Raw genomic sequence first — 7,511 nt, forward strand, 5'->3', positions numbered from 1 at the left:
TTCAATGATATTATAGAGTCAGTTATGCAGCCATTAGAGAAATAGAGTTTCTATGGTGTTCTGGTCAGTTATACACAAATCATCGGACTAATTAACAAACCTTTCGAAACTACCTGGCACGGTTTGAAGTTAAAAAGCAGGTCATGCATTTTCAGGACGAAAAGAAATTTATAAGGAATACAATAGGTAGGAGTTCATGACTGAAAGATGGGGAATTGGACTGCCACCTGCACATGTGTGTTTGTTGGATAGGGACGTAATGATGCCTTGTTACACCCATTGGATCTACCTCTTTTGTAGCAGATCACCGACGAATGACTCCTAATGGAGCTGTAGGGCGTTCTTTGACGTACATAGAGGGTGGTAATCCTTTTCATCGGTCGTCCCACTGTCTGTATCACTCTTTTTGGCTCTTAATAAAATAGCATACCACGGCTCTGGGACGTTAAATACGTTGAACCAGCCTTTATAACTTAGACGCGGACATATCACCGACGTTGATAGGTTTGACCCAAACCGGTTATAGTAACATGTTATGCGATTTATTGTTTACACTTTCACTAAACTTGCACTGAAAAAAAAAATCAAACGCAGGTGTGTTCAATTTCACCATTCCACCGAAATTCAAATGATTAACAATAATTAATCAAGTGAACATGTCTGTCAGGGACTCGATTCACCAAAAAAAATCTGACTACAAAAAAAATATTTATACCTGGGACTTAGTATTGTAGTCCCAGTATATATCCAAATGTTCACGACTTACGAGTATTTTTTTATGAAATATTTTTTTCATGAAATTAGTCGCTTGTCGACGGAGTTTCGAAGCAGTGTACATGATTTTCTTCTGGTGATCGCAAAGCTAAAGATAAACAATAGGGTATTTAGTGTTAGTTCTATCCTGCATGGACTTTATGAAAAACGATTATTGGTTCAAACGAGCGATTTTGTCTAATTAAGTATAAAAAGGTGGATTTTGAACAATAAAACGTATAATTTAATACCATTGCATGTATGTGGCGCTATATTAATGCTGAATGGAATACATTGAATGCCGTTGCTCTACGTACAATATGATTTATAATTAAATTTGAAAAAGTGTACAGTAAGTAATGTTATTAAGATGAGCGTTTCGAAATAAAAACAGGTGTATAATAATGAGATTGATTGTTGTTTGCTTAACATCCAGTGGCAAATAGCTCACGCATGTTCAGGATGAGGGTGTATAACAAATAATTATTAAAGCCCCTCGCTTTAAATCTCATAGTATATACCTTTTCATAGGCTAACTAAGACGTATAGTCGTCCATAAAAGGCATCGATATGAAACATACGAAACTATTCAATTAAGAAAACTAGCGGCCTAACTTATACAAAACAGTTTACGAAAAACAAATATGACAGACGAGAACCAAGGACAACCACTGAACTACAGGTTCCAGACTTGGGACAAGCACATATAGATACATAATGTGGCGGGGTTAAACATGTTTGTGAGCGCTCAACCCTCCACAAACATAGAACAGTGGTGTAACAGCACAGCATAAGAACAAACTATAAAAATCAGTTGAAAAAGGCTTAACTCGTAAAATCGATACAAAGAAAAACACCAAACAAAAACACAGACAGGACGTGGTAGAGTATATATCAATCATCCCACAACAAAAAAGACACTAAGTACAGATCTAAGAGTATAAAAAGTTACTGACAGGTATTTCAGAGCCAATAACAATTAATTTTAAAAAAGCATGTATCTAAGACTAAAATATTAATCAGTACGCCATTAACTTGGCAGTCAGGGAAAACCATGATCTTGTGCTATGCTAAAATGAAGGTATCGAAAGATTGTAGTTATAGATTATTTGATTATCTCAATGAGATTTTTTCTCGCTTGAACCGGTACGGCGAATTTTCTAGCGATAATTTTCATACCACTCGACTCCGCTGAGAAAGAAAATTATCAGACAGTAAGATCAAAGGGAAATTCCTTAAAATGGCGATAATACATGTTATTGCATAGAAAAACAAACTGGTCATAGAAATATTTTTGATATTTTATCTGCGCTCGTCAAGGATACATATAAGATCAAAACGACACGTGACGCCAGAGACTTGTAATACAATTGCATGCGTATACATTTTTTTTTTGTGAATTCAGTCATTTTCATCACTTCAAGTGCAGCAAATCCTTGTGATTTTTGAAATATTTGCCACTGGACGATAATAAATAAAAACAATCGACAATCGTTAATGACGAGTATTGTCCTGTATGATGCTACGACAATGCAAACTATATTGGGTAAATAGGTTCCGCAGAACCCAGTGTCTCGCCTACTTTCCGAATCCATTTTGGGCCCTCCTTAAACATAGAAGACAGGAAAGTTTACCCAAATTCCTTTTAGTCACGTTTGTATCTATATATTAACTAAATGTCTGCCAAATATTAGGAAGATTGAGAGATCAGGGTGTTCTTACCATTGCCCTGTGCTCTTAAGCTTTGTCCTGAAATTTTGTCAATTTTTAGATGAAAAGTGACAATCTAAGCCCTCCGTAGATATCGAAGATGACATTATTCTGGGAAATCCGGTTGATACAACCTTTATATATACAGAGTCTATGATTTTGTAGAATGTTATGGACATTGAAAGACCAGGGGCGTCTCATTATCGAATATTTTATTTTTTTATGATTTTCAACTAAATTTGAATATCGAACGACTGCTAGCAGCCGGTTGGATATTGAATATCGAATATCGAATAACGAACTGGCCGCTAACTTCACATCCATCCTCAATTTTAGTATTCATCCATACATATTTATATATATACATATAATTTTCTACACAGTTTTTTTATATTTACACCTATGCATATGAACTTTTTTTTTTTTAATATGTACTACTTTCCAGTATGTTCGTTTCGACCGGGCCAGAATTTGTGGTGTTACAAGTCATCTACTAAAGTCTATCAGAATTATTTTTGCAAATAAGTCCGGTCAAGCCGGTGTTATGTGTCGTCTTAAACTTGCAGTGAGGTGAGAGTTTTTTTTCAGCGATGAAGGCCTCACAGTGACTTTTAGATGAAGAACAGCAATAAAAACTGTGCATGTACTGATATATTTTTTTGCATGGATGGATTCCCCAAATCCAATGTTTCTTTTATCTATTGGCGATGTTTCTATCACTTTTTACCTTCAATCTACTATATTATAAATATTAATATTTAAACAAAGTTAACTTTAGCATTCATAGCAATCTTAAATCATTACGACTTTTCCATCATAGAAATCTAGGATTGAATAGTGATACCGATTTTTTTTTAACATAATCAAAATGGCCTCAAAAAGAGAGAAGACAGATATTTTAGAGACATTTAAACTCATAATTCGAAAATAAATTTGACAACGACATGGCAAAAAAGAAAAAGACAACAGACAAACAATAGTAAACAAAACACAACATAGAAAACTAAAGACTGACCAACATGAACCCCATCAAAAGCCGCGGGTGATCTTAGGAGCTTCGAAGGGTAAGCAGATCCTGAATTAACATACGAGATAACTTAGAACAAATTCACACACAATTTTAAATGATTTATTTAAAATCATGTTAGTAATCCAGATCAACCAAATGTTAAATAAGATAAGTCGAATGTTAGAAAAGTCAAACTTCATTTCTTATCATTTAACATCATACAAAAACGCTTCGTTATTGGATGTATTTGCAACTAACAATTCATTAGTGGATGTGTCAAAATGCAGAGCACGTGGGACTCTCAGTCTATCGTCACCTGATAAGAGTTGTCTGTAGCGTTGTCCATCAGGAGAGATGACGACCACATTGCGAGTAGTACATCCCGCTACATACACATTACCATCATTGTCTACAGATATACCGAACGGAAGTTGCAGAACACTTTCATCACAGAAATTCCACAGTGTGTTACCATGGTAATCACAACAGGTTACACTGTTTTTTCCATAGTTTGTGTAGAACAGTTTGTCACCGAATGTTGTAACGTACGCAAGTTCTGGGAGTTTGGTATTGTTGATATTGGTAATGGTTTCGTCTTTCCGATTGATCATCTGTATTCCTTTCTCCTCGGCACAATAAATCAAATGTCCATCTTTGTATACTACGCCATAAATGTTTGAATTTAATTTTATTGATCTCCTCCGTTTGTGCTTCTTTAAGTCTATTATATTAATCTGATTTGAATTGCCGGATGTTACAGCAATGGAATCATCACCAATAAATACCACATCAAACGTTTGACCAATTTTCTTTATTTCGAAATCTTTTGATCTGTTAGCGTGGAGTACTCTTATTGTATTTTGTTGATAACAGGAGAATACCATCCAATCGTCAGGAAGTAGTGAACAACCATGAACAAATGACAACTCGGTATTGATACATTGATGAAACTTAAGAGTCAGATTATCGATATTTCTGGTTGGAAGACCTTCCATAATCTGGGCTTGTCTGTCCTTCCGTTTCTGAATGGGAAAATCACATGGATCAGAACTGACATTAATTTCCCCAAACTTCTGTACGCTTGCAGTCATTTGCTGTAAAGACATGTTAATCTGGCATGAAATATTGACTTGATTTTTGGAGTCTGCAATATCTTTTTCGATATCTTTCATGGTTAAAAATGTTTGAAGTTCGGACGCATGCCGTTTAATACTAGCAATATTTTCTTGTACTTCAGTGATTTTTTTTTCTTTCGTTTTCAGAGTAGACAACATTTTTTCTATTTTGCTTTTCTCTTCTTGTTCAACTTTCATTAATTCTTTAATCAAGTCATCCTGAAGTTTATCAAGGTGGTGATTAACATTTATCCTGGTTTGTTTTATTTCTGCTTCAATTTCTCTTTTCTTGTTTTCTATAGATTTTAAAGTTTCATTCCTGTTAGAGCTGAGTTGTTCAATATTCTTGACGACTTCCATCAGGGTTTGTTCGAATTCGTAAAAGGCGTTTGAATTTTTAATGTCCTTTATGAGTTCATTTATGTCGGTTAAACTTTTACAATCGTTGTGAGATTTCACACATTTCTTACAGCATGGACAATCGTGTTTTCTACAGAACAGCTCGTATTTCTCATTATGAAGTTTGCATGTCTGAGCAACTTGCAAGACTTCGGTTGGTAACTTTTTGTATTCGGCAATAGAAACTGTTTCGTGACTTTTTGATGCCCTAGAAACCGCGTGATGATTCTTACACTCCCCACAAAGTCCTTCATCACATTCAGAACACCATACTACTGAATGTTTGGTAATCTGAAGATTATCACAAACACCACAGATACTCCAATTAGTGGCCATAATCCAAAAATAGATTGCATGCACTTAAATGAGTACTTTATTATATTCAAATCTTCATCTGAAAATGATCACTAAACCGAGAAATTCTCGTGTAATTTAGAGTTTGACATTTGTCTATTTCCAACAGAGTGGCAATTGTTAGTACCTTATGCGAATTTAGTACGAACACAAATTAAACAATACAAGAAAAAAGTTTTTGTAATGTGGGTGGACAAGTATTATCAGGCAGTAATTTGAATTTCTGTTTGAAAGAGAGGGTAATGCTACGACAGGGTAAACATTATGCCGCGCAACAGGTCATCTACAGACCTCTCAATAATTGATGATATCGTTCTTCAACCGACCAAGAACAAGACAGTCATGATCTCAATGTATTTATCTTCCCTATTTCAGTCGGACGTGAAGAATTTCCCCCTAAACACGAGTCTTGTTGCCTGGAGGGAGAGGAACAGGTGATCATATCACTATACAAAGCAGTTGGTGCCAGTGTAAAACACTATACCTAAATTTTGAAATAAAGTTTGAGGTTCGAATTCATTGTGGCGGGTGCAAAACATCGGGTACGTAAAGTCAAGCGTTTTTGATTTTGGTATTTTAGCAAAATTGAAGAAAAATAAGAAAGTAAGAAATGTCCCGCTTACTTCACTGATCATGATTAAATTTATACTGAAAGTATTTTAGAATAATGTTAAGTAAAAGTGTCAAATTTGAAATGATCGACATACAAAGTAAATGAGGTCATGGTCAGATGCAATGGCGTCTATTTAATTTTAAAATCTATAAAACCTTTTCTTGTGAATATTCAATATGTGTTCTGCAATACGTAGCGATTCAATATCTAAAATCAATTATAGTTAATGGTGCATGATGAGATTATGAATTGATTTTAACGTCCAGGGGCAAATATTACACCCACTCTGTCCTTTATTAAACCGACATGATGAGGTAGATTTTTATGAGCTATAGTTCAAAAAGTAAAAGACCAAATATAAGATGTACTGCTCTTATTTGCAGGCATGCAAGTCTGGCTCCGAGTCAATAAAATTGTTTGGAGTCGTGCACAAAAGTAAAACACGACGGCCAAAATCATCCTTTTTATCACTTCACGCTTGCCATTAGTTTCATATATCAAAAATAAAATTATGCTTAAAAAAATAACAATAAATAAAGAAGAAATGAACTGTGTAGCTCAAGTTTTACTCAACTAATATTCTGTCATTATATTCATTTCTGCAACTTGGAAGTTCTTACACATAGTTTTTGTAGTTAAAACATATGTTGCAACACTTTATTTACTTAGTATACATGGCAAATACAACGTTAGCAGTGGTTAGCTTTTCAATGTGTTTTTTTATAATGATTTACATACATTGTCGTTACAATGTAACTGAAATAAACAATAGATGATAAGACTCCATACAAAATCGAAGGGGACAATAACAAAAAGTTGAAATATGATAAAGGCAACATTTATTAATAAAATAAAACATTCAACGTGTTCGAACATATCTCATATAGAACTGAAACGAAAGTTGATCATAATAAAATAAAAGAGTAAACAAATTCTACATTATTAATGATTCATGATTTTTTGGTTAAATTGTTTGTGTGGATGTCTGTGTAAATTATGACTGTATTATACAGAGAAAAAATGATACAAATTACATACCTAAATAAGTCTTATAAATAGAACATTTCTTTGGGAAAGAAAGGTAAATGGTCACATGATTTAATGTTTGTAAGCCAGGGGACATAATTATTAAAATAAATTGGAAAGAGATAATGTTTACTCGTGTATGTATATACTAATGCACAAACAAACTTTCACACTTTTGACTGATTAGGATTCCTTTAAAATTCGTATCATAATTTGTGATATCTTTATTTTCCAGATGATATTTTTATAATAATTAAGTGCATAATTTTTAATATTAAACATATATATAAGAATCTAAATGTTTAGAGGTCCTCCATTTTTTTACTCACTAGTTTTTGTGTCATTTTTCTCTTTTTTCCTAAGCTAAATATTTCCAAAATGACACATGTAATTTGTAAAACAATTCAAACGAGAAAACTAACGGCCTAATTTAAACCTTAGGATTAACATCAATGAGAACGCAATTCAACAACTAAGATATTTGTGTTAAACTTACAGAAGTTAATATACAGTCTATCAATAGACAGAATGC

General features: G+C 33.7%; 1 protein-coding gene across 1 annotated transcript in view; it reads right to left on the reverse strand.

Annotated features, from left to right (window-relative positions):
- The window catches only part of LOC127724220 (probable RING finger protein 207 homolog), a 107,461-nt gene extending 100,422 nt beyond the window's left edge, over window positions 1-7,039 (reverse strand). The window contains exon 1 of the mRNA XM_052231119.1: window positions 6,992-7,039. The gene's annotated coding sequence lies outside the window, so the exon portion shown is untranslated. The remainder of the gene's footprint in view (window positions 1-6,991) is intronic.
- Window positions 7,040-7,511: the final 472 nt, after the last annotated feature.

The sequence above is a fragment of the Mytilus californianus genome, unplaced genomic scaffold (assembly GCF_021869535.1).
Source record: "Mytilus californianus isolate M0D057914Y unplaced genomic scaffold, xbMytCali1.0.p SCAF_14, whole genome shotgun sequence".
NCBI classification, from domain to species: domain Eukaryota; kingdom Metazoa; phylum Mollusca; class Bivalvia; order Mytilida; family Mytilidae; genus Mytilus; species Mytilus californianus.